The following is a 12,562-nucleotide window of genomic DNA, read 5'->3' as shown; positions in this document are numbered from 1 at the left end:
GCCTCCTTAGCATCTTAATTCTCTACACAGCAGTGTTTTAACTATTATAATGAGCATAGATCAGCCCAAAGACACTGTTCATGGGCTTCTGTGCTTGCAAAAATTTGGGCACTTTCTCCCTTTCTCTTTTACCAGCTTGTGGCAGGATGTTCTAACCATGAACCCAGGATGTGGTTTGTGCACTGTTGGGTGGTTTGTTCCTCTTTAAGAGAGGCTACGACCACCTTATCTAACCCACCTCAGACATAGAAGATTTCCCTCATTGCAAAATGTTTTATTTGGCAGCGTTACACTAGATACGTCCAAGTGCATTAGAGAGTACACCAGGTCTTTCCTTCTTCTGACCAAATCATCATTATTCTCTAGCTTACATCTTCATCTAGGCATACAGCCACTTTTTAAACTTCACCTAGATTGCTTCCTCTCTCGGAAATGGTCTTTCTTCGTTTTTCTTCTTCTTGCTCAACTTCTTATTTCACTGAAGTGTCCTTTATGCTGTGGAAATTTCCTTATTTCCAGGAAGAATGATATAGTTACCTTTGCTCTTCTAATGCACTGTCTATTCTTCTATGGTTGTGCTTATTTATTATTACATTAAATTTGTACAGTTCATGGTCTTTTCCTGGGTATTCACTGGGTTCTGAACTTCTTCAAGACGGGACTGTTGCTGACGTGTACATCTCCTGCCACAGTATCTGGCCTGAAGAAGATGCTCATCATGTTCTTAAATGACTTAGCCAGTGGCGAAGACCCCCACTGGATTAAAAACCACCATAGGATGCATCTACTTCTGGATCAACCAGGAATTTGTTTGTAATACAATTTCCCCTAAGGTCCATGATTATTCCATTATATTCTCCTATATTATTTAATTCTTGACATGGTGTTAGGAGTTGAATTGTGTATTCTCAAAATTCATATGTTAAAGCTCTAACTTCCAGTACCTCAGACTGACTGTATTTGGAGAGTCTTTAAAAAGATGATTAACTTAAAATAGGGCCATTAGGGTGGACCCCAAATCCAATCTAACTGGTGTACTTACAAAAAAAGGACATCTGGATACACAGAGAGATGCCAGGGATACATGTGCAGTGGGATAAACCACGTGAAAACACTGCAAGGGGTGGTCAAGGAGAGAGGCCACAGAAGAAGCCACCCTGCTGCTCCCTGGTCATGGCCCTCCAGCCTCCAGGACTGTGGGAAAATACATTTCTGCTCTATAAGCCACCCAGCTTTTGATATTTTGTTATGGTATTCCTAGAAAACTATATACATAGGAATATATCTGATCCAGTCAAGTAATTTTTCAAAGTATTACTATGTATATTAAGATAACATATTTTAAAAATAGAATAATTTTATAAAATTTTAGTACTCAAGAAAATTCTTTAACAAAACTATTCTTGTATTTTTTGTGATCTGATGTCATATGTTACAAAGAACATCAACTCTTCCTGGATCTTGGGCCTCCTGACTTTTGGATAGGAACTATATAACTCATATGTACACATTTCTATATTCAACACTATAACTAGTATCTATTGCACATGTAAACAATGCCCTTGGTGGCATTATGTGAATGTTGTACTGAGTATACATATTTTTCCTTTCTTTTTTAACAGAACTGGAGAAAAGTGAAAAATGTTGGGTTCCGTGATAGGATTACCTAAATAGTCCCAGCATTTGTATATACCCAATGTCCAAGCTCCCCAGATTGCCTTAAGATAAACTAAATTTTAGAAAATTTTTTTGGTTAACTATTTCTTCTGTTTATTGGCAATGTGTATTTTATTTGTGGTAATTAACCGCCTAGTGTACTTTGTCCATCTTTCTTTTTTTAATTTTTTATTTTATTTTACTTTAGATTCTGGGATATATGTTTATTTAACCAAAAAAAAAAAAAAAAAAAAGCAAATTCAAAAGACATGTTTTTACTTCTGAAAACCTATAGGCATAACTGATTTTACTCAAGCTAGTCATTCTGATGATTACTCTAACTTCTAGTGAGAAAGTATTGGGATCTTTTCTAAAATTGTGATCCTCATTTTCTACTACCTGATGCAGAAATAGCCACTGTTAGGAAGAGTTCTTTGGCTATTTAATTCAGTTGCATATAGAAGGGCTTCTAAAAGTCCCAGAAATCAGTCACAATAGTTTTCCATCTTGGGAAAAGCTCACATTTGCTTTATAATAACGTGCAGAGGCTATCATATTGGGACACAAACCTGAATTCTCTAGTTCTCATCTTTTGATAATAAAGAGCTATATTGAGTTCATTCACTCTGTAGGCTTGCCATTCTATGAGTCTACATGATTGAATTTTCTGTTCCATTGATCTAGTGAGGAAAGATGCTGGTAGGAATCTGGCATAATCACCAAAAGACCGTCCTAAAATTTATATTTTATTACCGTCTTTTTCTATGTCTGGTAACCACCAAATGGTCATCCTAAAGAATGCTCGCTTTCTATACATTTTTATTCACAGTGGAGAAATATATGGACTGAGTGAGGTGTGTGTTTACAAACATATATATATATACTTGTGTGTGTATATATATATAATTGCATGTGTATTTATTTTTCATAGAACACATAACTTATAGTTTATGTACTACAGACTCAAACTCATGTAAAGAAGGAGTTGCTTTACATTTGAGTTCATTATCGTATTCCATCCTCACAGACACTTTATGAAGTAGATACTAGTAATATCTAAGTAATATTCTGGATCCAAGGTCACTATAAAATCAGGCTGACTGCAATTAAAACAATTCTCTATGACTTAGCCCAACAAAGGTTAATACTCACCCACAAATGTTAATGCAGAATTTCTAGTTGGACAGCTTGACTCCAAGGGGCTAGACCTGGGCCCCTTCCATTAAGTGACTTTACCCTTTCTAAAATTTTCACTTCCAGATGCATGGACTAAAGAGAGTGGGTTTGGGAAATTTCTTGGAATATTTTAGGAGTAGGGTGTGAATGAGGCTTCTATCACTTCTGGCTGCATTCCAGGGCTTGCTGTCAGTCATATGGCCAACTCAGCTGCAAGGGAGCCTGGGAAGTAGAGAGACACACACTCTAATAGTTCCTGGGCCTCTCATGCAGTCAGTAAGTAGAAAAACCCCAGAGACTACAAAACCTACGTTAGAAAACATGTCTGGCAAATTACTTTGAAATCCTGTAGGTGTTTTAGGACAATTCAAGAATATTTCCAAACTTCTTCATGGAACTTTTTGTTTATCAATTTGTAGATCTTAAGGTATTTCATATAAATATAAATAATATATATATATAAATATATAATGTATATTTTTGTTTTGAGATGGAATTTCACCCTTCACCAAGGCTGGAGTGCAATGGTGCAATCTCGGCTCACTGCAACCTCCTCCTCCTGATTTCAAGCGATTCTCCTGCCTCAGACTCCCTAGTAGCTAGGATTACAGGTGTGTGCCACCAGGCCTGGCTAATTTTTGCATTTTTAGTAGAGACGGGATTTCACTACATTAGCCAGGCTGGTCTCAAACTCCTGACCTCAGGTGATCCACCTGCCTCGGTCTCCCAACGTGCTGGGATTACAGGCGTGAGCCACTGTGCTAGGCCAGCATTTCATAATTTTACTGAGACAGCAATAATCAAAAAACAAATGTAACCTTGGCTGGCAAAATCTTCAAGGGTCCCCACTCTTGAAATTGAGAACAACCTTTAATAATGAAGTCAACAGTTAATTGTGCTTTTACAAGATGAAGGTTAACTGATGAGGATAAATGAGCTATGAATGTATTTATTGGTGCTCAAAGCAATATTGGTATCACCATGAAATTTTTTGGTAAGAAATTCAAGGAAGTTGTTTATTTGCTATACTAATGCAGGGACTAACAACTGTAATACTCCTGCTGAGTATGTCACTGACTAGACCACAAATACCTGACACTAGATTTCATGCTTTATTTATTTATTTGTTTTTGATAGGGTCTCGCTCTGTTGCCCAGGTTGGAGTGCAGTGGCACAATCATAGGTCGCTGCAATCTCAAACTCTTGGGCTCAAATTGTCTCTCCTCCCCCACCTCAGTCTCCCTAGTGGCTAGGACTACAGGTGTCTTCCATCACGCCCAACTAAGTTTTCGGGTTTTTTTGTAGAGACAGGGTTTCACTATATTGCCCAGGCTGGTCTCAAACTCCTGGCCTCAAGCAATCAACTCCCAAAGGGTTACGATTATAAGTGTAAGCCACTGGGCCTGGTCTAGGTTTCATACTTTAAATATTGCCTTTATTTTCCTAGTGAATACCATGTACTTTCAATTATTGCACTTGTTACTGGTAATTTACAGAGGACCATTACATTTCACATTACTAGTAACTTGAAAAATTATCAGATTTATAGCAAGTAAAGCATATCATATCTGTCCCAATTGGTGGTTGTGGCCTAGTAGAAGTGACTGGGTTTTGTTGTTGGTGGTGTTGCTATTTGGTTTTATTTTTGTGGGAGGTTTTCTGGTAAAAACTAGAAATCCTGCTAGACAAATTCTGAAAGAGCTGCAACTCTTGACTATGGTATTTATTAATCTCGGCCTTATTATTTTTGCTGTGTAATTTTGGGCAAATTATTCTAACTCTGCAAGTCTCAATTTCTTCATCTATAAATTGAGGATGAAAATATTGACCTTTTCTGGAAAGGTTCCTGTAAGATAATACAGTTAAAGGACTTAGTATGGTTAACTGACATATTGTTCCTCCAAATGTTAACTCTAATAGTAATAAAAACAATCATTGTAAGTGTTATTACTATTATCTTGTCCCAATTTATTTTTCTTTAAAATGAAGACAATAATATCTGCACTGCCATGAGAAGTAAAACAGTTACATATAAAATGTGTGATATACAATAGTCAATCAATTGAAATTGTTTCACTATCCCTTTCTAGCCAAAACAGAACCCAGATTTCTCTCTACATTCGGTTACAGGACCTTTAGACTCATTAATAGTCCTTTGGATTCTGAATTTTAAAGACTATTTTTGTAAATGTCGAATGAGAGATACTTGGTGTTTAGTATTTCTTTGATCAATTTCCACAACTTTCTCCATTTGTGAGTTATTGAGTTGGTTGTATCTGTTATAAACCACTCAAATTGTGAATATATGGATTACCTAGAAGGCAACATAGACTCTTCATGTGTTTACATGGAGTTAGGTTTAGCTGACCTAAAGCCATGACTTCTCTAATTCTAGAGATAGATTTGCTTCTTGTTTTTTGTTGCTTGTACATAGAAGATCTATTATCTGTTTTGACAGCCATATATACAAATATGTTCTGATTTATCAAGAATCTTAGATTTTCTCTGTGCTGTATTCGGATTTAGCATTCATGTTATGCTACCCTGGGTAATGGCCATGGCCATTGCCCAGGGATATAATTAATAAGCATTCAATCATTTGACAACAGTATTAGACACCCAAGTCAGCAGAGTATCAACTACAGCAAGTCACAGGACTACAGGCATTGACAGTTCCTATATCAATGTTAAATCTTCGAAAAGAGGATTTAACTAATGATTTGAAGTAAAGAAAAGAAGTAATTCCTTTGGGAAAATGTCTTCAGACCTTCTGAATTTAAATATAGTTAATGCAATAGTAAACTGATTTTTCCTTCAGAATCGGTGGTGTTTTCTACTGAACTGTTGGTTTTGCAGCACTAGATTAAATTGAAATCCTCAACTGTATTGAAGAAAGAAGTAGAGGATCTGAGTAAGTTCAGCTGCATCTCTACTTTATTCTTGGGGTAGAGACTGCTCTTGAAAGAAATTCCTGCTGCCTTGACAATTTCCCTTTCTCTTTTGGATTATGGAAATCACTACTACAGTAGACTTGTTATTCTTGTTCTGCATTGCAGTCTTTCTCCCCATCTGTGTTTCTTTCTTAATTAGGATTATCTGCCATCTCTCACTACTAAAAGTTAGGTAAAAGTCATGATTCTCCAGGCTTCTAAGCAGCAACATGATCAGTAAGACCAGCTTCTGGCAGGAAAATGAAATTGTTTTTAATGTTAAACAAGGTAACTGCAGGATTCCACCTGCAGCCCAAGTATCACTGGGAACTGATAAAAGATGAAGTCAGGATATTACTCTCTGATCAAATGGATTGCCTTTCAACATAGCTTTTTAAAAAGAATCTCATCCCAAAAGCCACACAGCTGTAAGCCCAAGATGTAGTAAGAAATGAGCCGCTTATAGGAATTGGAGATTAGCAGAGCCTCATTAGGGATCCAGGCAGGGTAAGCCACAGAGAGGCAGCTGTATTTTTCTGCGGATGGGCCTGAACCTTGGAACGGATGCATTTTGGGGAAATGCAATTTTATTTTGGGCCCCATTTGCCTAAGGAATAAAATGTTCCAAGAGACTCCAAATACCATTTCAGGGAATTTTAATGTACTAACCTAAATTAGCTAACTTATTGGGAAAGAGGCTCTGTTCGTATTTACTGAGATGTCCAGCCTCAACTCTCAGAAGTGTCTGGAGGAGATATGTATTACTGTAGTGAACTGGGAAGTTGTGGGAGGCTGGAGAATGGGGGCAATCTGGGGAAGATTACATCATGGTTCATCTCTCTCAGGTGAGGCTGATGCTTACTCTTCTTAAATTGCTACCGTGCAGGAATCAGCACGGTTGTGCCCTTGTAAAGTGAATGAAGACATGCAGAAGTATTAATCTTCAAAGGGCTTTCATTTTCTCAACATAAAGACTACCTTTCCTAGGCTAAAATTATGGTCTCTTAACCACACGAAGACCCGTGCTTTCCTTAGTAAAGCCTGTATTTAAGGAATGTTGACAAAGGTTAATGTCATGTGCTTATGTGTGTTTATTTTGCAAAACATCAATTTAAATATATAGAGCAGTAATATCTGTCCTAAGCAGTATGCACATAGCCCTCAGGAAAGTCGTTTTGCAACCCTACAAGAACATTCCTTCTATGGATCAATAACACACTTGGAGAGATGATTTCGATTCAAGTCATTTTCTTGCCTTTGGTTCCTCCTTTTCCAATGTGGTTCAAATGTACCGCAGCAGTGTTGTTGATTACACACACACACCACACACACCGACACCCACATCCACACACACTCAGAGTCAGTGAGAAAGTCTATGGGTAATTTTGACTTACAGTGCACTTCTTTCTTTCCCTGCAAAAGTTGCCAGGTGATCATACACAGCAGGAAAACATTAGAATGTGTAAATCGTAGAGAAAATCCACAGGGTAATCATTAACCTCAGGCAAGCAGCAGGCCTGTCCCTCACATTCTCGCATGCAATGCTGATGGAACAGGTGGTGTAAGACAGTTACCGCCATGGTGGAAAGTAGGGAGCACATCTTAGAAGAAACCATGGTCTGTAATTATTTGGGGGCTGACAGTTGCTGAACAACTTCCCTAATGATACCTGACGCATGTCTTAATGCTTTACTCAGGCAGAAATTAAACCACTTTACAACCACAGTAGGCACCATAACTCACTGCCAGCTTCCTATTTCATAATTCCTGGCGCTGGGTATGGGTGGAACATGCCAGGACTCTGTATTTATGGTTAACTTTTTAAAAATTATTTAAATTCTTGAAATAAGTCTTCATGTATAGGTATAATCACTTTTTGGAATATGGTGGTTAGGGAGGAGAAGTGACGGGGAGCCTTCTAGCCTTAGAAGAATTTGGATTCCTTCAGAAAAGTGCCCTATAAATTCAAAGGATAATCATGTGGGTCATTTTTGTCATTATTTCCATCTAAACAAGTTTCTAGATGTATGGTTGGACATAAAAATAATCTTGTGGAATGTAGTTCTTGGAGCCATGAGAAATGTGGGCAGACCCTGGGAAGAAATAGCATCCTATTGGTGATGTCTTCAGGGCTTGCTGACCCAGAAACTTTCAAAATGCAGAGCACAGGGAAGCTGTGTGAGATCCAAGAACCCTCTTCACTTTGCACAACTGCTTCCTCATATATTTGTGCCATCTGGTTGAACGTGATTACTGTGACTACCGACGAAAATAATACCCCAAATTATCCACTTAGCTTCATTTGTCAGAATAGAGAAACAAAGCAAAAAGAAAATTTGCATTATTTCATGAAGATTACATGTATCAATGCGAGGTGATATGGTTTGGCTGTGTCCCCATGTGTTGTGGGAGGGACCCGGTGGAAGGTAATTGAATCATGGGGGCAGGTCTTTCCCAGGCTGTTCTTGTGATAGTGAATAAGTCTCACAATATCTGATAGTTTTAAAAAGGGGAATTTCCCTGCTCAAGCTCTCTCCTCTTGTCTGCTGCCATGTGAGACATGCCTTCCACCTTCTGCCATGACTGAGAGGCCTTCCCAGCCATGTGGAACTGAAAAGTCCAATAAACCTCTTTTTCTTCCCAGTCTCAGGTATGTCTTTATCAGCAGCATGAAAACTGATGAATACAGTAAATTGGTACCAGTAGAGTGGGGCACTTCTGTGTGGCGCCCTTGGTGCCCTGCATCCCAGCCGCTCTAGCTGTGACTAAAAGGGGCCAAGGTATAGCTCAAGCTGTTGCTTCAGAGGGTGGAAGCCCCAAGCCTTGGCAGCTTCTATTGGTGTTGAGACTGCGGGTGCACCGAAGTCAAGAATTAAGGTTTGGGAACCTCTGCCTAGATTTCAGAAGATGTACGGAAACGCCTCGATGCCCAGGCAGAAGTTTGCTGCAGTGGCAGGCCCTCATGGAGAACCTCTGCTAGGGCAGCACAGAAGGGAAATGTGAGTTCGGAATCCCCACACAGAGTCCCTACTGGGGCACTACATAGTGGAGCTGTGAGAAGAGGGCCACCATTCTCCAGACCCCAGAATGGTAGATTCACCAACAGCTTGCACTATGTGCCTGGAAAAGTCACAGACACTCAATGTCAGGAAAGGAGAAGCCAGGAGGGGGGCTATGCCCTGCAAAGTCACAGAGGTGGAGCTGCCCAAGGCCGTGGGAGCCCACCTCTTGCATCAGCGTGACCTGGATGTGAGACATGGAGTCAAAGGAGATCATTTTGGAGCTTTAAGATGTGACTATTGGCCGGGCGCAATGGCTCACGCCTGTAATCCCAGCACTTTGGGAGGCCGAGAGGGGTGAATTACGAGGTCAGGAGATGGAGACCATCCTGGCTAACATGGTGAAACCCCATCTCTACTAAAATACAAAAAAAAAATTATCTGGGCATGGTGGCGGGCACCTGTAGTTCCAGCTACTCGGGAGGCTGAGGCAGGAGAATGGCGTGAACCTGGGAGGCAGAGCTTACAGTGAGCCGAGATTGTGCCACTGCACTCCAGCCTGGGTGACACAGCGAGACTCCATCTCAAAAAAAAAAAAAAAAAAAAAAAAAAAAAAAAAGATGTGACTATCCCACTGGATTTTGAACTTGCGTGGGGCCTGTAGCCCTTTTGTTTTGGCCAATTTCTCCCATTGGGAATGACTGTATTTACCCAATCCCTGTACCCACATTGTATCCAGGAAGTAACTAACTTGCTTTTGATTTTACAGGCTCGTAGGTGAAAGGCACTTGCCTTATCTTGGATGAGACTTTGGACTGTAGACTTTTGAGTTAATGCTGAAATGAGTTAAGACTTTGGGGAACTGTTGGGAAGGCATGATTGGTTTTGAAATATGAGGACATGAGATTTGGGTGGTGCCAGGGACAGGATGATATGGTTTGGCTGTATCCCTACCAAATCTTATCTTGAATTCCCATGTGTCGTGGGAGTAATGCAGTGGGAGGTGACTGAATTTTGCGGACAGGACTTTCCTGTGCTCTTCTTCTGATAGTAAGTAAGTCTCATGAGATCTGGTGGTTTTACAAAGGGGAGTTTCCCTGCACAAGCTCTTGTCTCTTTTCTACTGCCATGTGAGATGTACATTTCACCTTCTATCATGATTGTGAGGCCTCTCCATCCATGTGGAACTGTGAGTCCATTAAACCTCTTTTTCTTCCCAGTCTTGGGTATGTCTTTATCAGCAGCATGAAAACTGACTAATACAGAAGGAGAACATCTCATTCAGAAGACTACCTTGATAAACCTTAGGGATGAGGAGGATAAACTGTGGTCAGTGTGTTTTAGTAGCCAAAGGTCTTGGCTAAATTGTATTCTCAGAAAGGCAGGAGCTGTTTGAGGCTCTGTTTGTTTGCTGAACATGACTGGAATGTGTTTGAATATAAAAAATATGCAATAGGTGCTGAGGTAGTGAATTGACTCCTCATGTAAAGGAAAGAATGAGAAATTTTTGAGGAAAACCTGGGGGAGAGGACAGAAGGATCCAAAGTCAAGATATTGCAGTAAGAAAGTGAAAAGTCAAAAGAAAATAATCTTCCATGGAAGTTTAGCTGAAGCAGGGTTTTAGAGGCAAGAATATCTGATAAATTTTAAATTATTTGATGTAGGGTGCAAAATGTTAACCTTCTTCTCCATCTTCTTTATGCAAATGTTAGAAAATCTGTCAGAGGCATTTAAACCAGAGCAACTCCATCTTGAATTGGGGCTAGGTAGAATAAGGCTAAACCCCCTTGGCTGCATTCCCAGATAGATAAGGCATTCTTAGCCACAGGATGAGACAGGAGGTCAGCACAAGATTAGAGACCTTGCTGATAAAACAGGTTGCAGTAAAGAAGCTGGCCAAAACCTACTGAAACCAAGGTGGCGACTTCAGTGGCCTCTGGTTGTCCTCACTGTTATACTCTGACCAGTGACATGACAGTTTAGAAATGCCATGACAATGTCAGGAAGTTACTTACATGGTCTGAAAAGGGAGGCATGAATAATTCACCCCTTGTTTAGCATATAATCAAGAAATAACCATAAAAATCAGCAACCAGCTACCCTTGTGGCTGCTCTACTTCTGGAGTAGCCATTATTTTATTCCTTTACTCGCTTAATAAACTTGCTTTCACTTTACTCTGTGGACTCACCCAGAATTCCTTCTTGAGTGAGATCCAAGAACTCTCTCTTGGGGTCTGGATCAGCACCACTTTCTGGTGACAAATCTACATTTCACACTTATGGGGTGTGTGTGTGTGTGTGTGTGTGTGTATTCCATAAGACCACTCAGAGAAGTAACAAGTTCTGCGCCCAAGTTTTCTCAGAGAGAGCAAAAAGTGCATTAACTGACCACCTCAGTATCAAGAAGATTAGGAAAAAGCTAACCTAATTCATTCAGTTACTGGAGAGAAATCAAACCAAAGCAAGTTTTGGGGGGCAGGGAGGATACTAACTCCAGCCTGAGAAAGAAAATGCCTAAGTGCAATTAAAATGAAAGACCCTGAAGGAAAGGAAAGAGATAATAAAATTATTTTAATTATCATTATTGTAATTATTTTTAAATAGAGTCAAAGATTTCCACATTGCTTAATTGTTTCAATGTTGTCACTATTTTCTTTTCTAAGCCTCTTCTGATTATCTTAATACTTCACACATCTGAACTCAGAACTCTCCTTTTATCCCTCTAGAGATTTTAGTTTAGAGTTGAAATAACAATCTTGGTGCTATCATGATTTGCCAACTCAAACAAGATGAGAAGAGATCAAATACATAATAGCCAAGTAGGATATGTGGAGATGTTTATTGAGTTGCATCACATTCTGGTTTTCTGTTGATGTTCTTCCTTTTGTTTGTTTTTGAAGACTAGGGGACTTCTTGGCTCATCTGACAGAGGCAGCCTGTGGATCAGCAAATCCTAAGAGCTAAAAGGACCTTAGAGATTATCACCTTCTCAATCTATGCTGGAGACTTACCTGTTCTCTCACAGTCTAGAATAGAGATTTAGTCCCGACTTGAATTATTCAGGGGTTCACAAGGCTGATAGTTAAATTTTCTGAACCTCTGAATTATTGAAACATTTTTAGGTAAGCCAAAGGATGTTCAATAAAATTATTTTCTGTTGTCTCCAGCGGCCCAAAGTTGGAGAACAAAACATTCTAAATCATGGCGCTAGACTTGCAAAGGGGGTGATCCTAAATTGGGCCTGCCTGCAGTAGTTATCACTCATTCACAGGCACCTATAAAAGGCCAGGGTTGAAAGCCTTCCAGAAAGACATTTCTTTGGGGAGCATTTTCTGTGTCACTAGGATGAGGGGAGAATTAAGTACTTTCCATCCCACTCTAAATGAGAAGCCTTCAAGGAAGAATCAGGCCAAAACCCTGAAATAATGTTTTGGTCAAGCTCTTGATGTGTGAAGATGTGATACTTGAGTTACTCTTGGTCTAATGGGAGAGGCTGTGGCTGGAGCTGTGCCTTGCTGGTGACAAAAGGAAGAAAAATGACTTTGAGAGTGAGGTATAGAATGAGCTGCACTTGCTCCAGCTGTAGGCAAATGCGTGTCCTTACTAGTATCTAGATTTGAATCCCACTGAAAGGAATTGGCTGTAGGTCAGCTTGAAAAGGATTCCACCCAAAAGGACTGCCTGAAGGGACAAGGAGAGCACAGCGGAGGGACCCAGCAAAAGTCCAGATTAGTCCTAAGCAGCCGGCTGGAGGAGCAGCCTTGCCCAGGTTGACCGGCAGTAGAGGAATCCTCAGTAGAA

At 39.9% G+C, this 12,562-nt stretch overlaps 1 long non-coding RNA gene and 1 other non-coding gene across 2 annotated transcripts in view; both read right to left on the bottom strand.

Moving 5' to 3' along the window:
- The window catches only part of LOC112625453, a 113,292-nt gene that overhangs the window by 80,548 nt on the left and 20,182 nt on the right, over positions 1–12,562 (bottom strand). The window lies entirely within an intron of this gene.
- LOC112625587 lies at positions 4,483–4,544 on the bottom strand. Its single transcript, XR_003119671.1, has one exon. It is a non-coding gene; the product is annotated as a U7 small nuclear RNA (small nuclear RNA).

Source organism: Theropithecus gelada, chromosome 5 (genome assembly GCF_003255815.1).
Source record: "Theropithecus gelada isolate Dixy chromosome 5, Tgel_1.0, whole genome shotgun sequence".
NCBI classification, from domain to species: Eukaryota; Metazoa; Chordata; class Mammalia; order Primates; family Cercopithecidae; genus Theropithecus; species Theropithecus gelada.
Note: the sequence above shows the minus strand (reverse complement) of the source record. Positions and strands in the feature narration are given on the sequence as shown.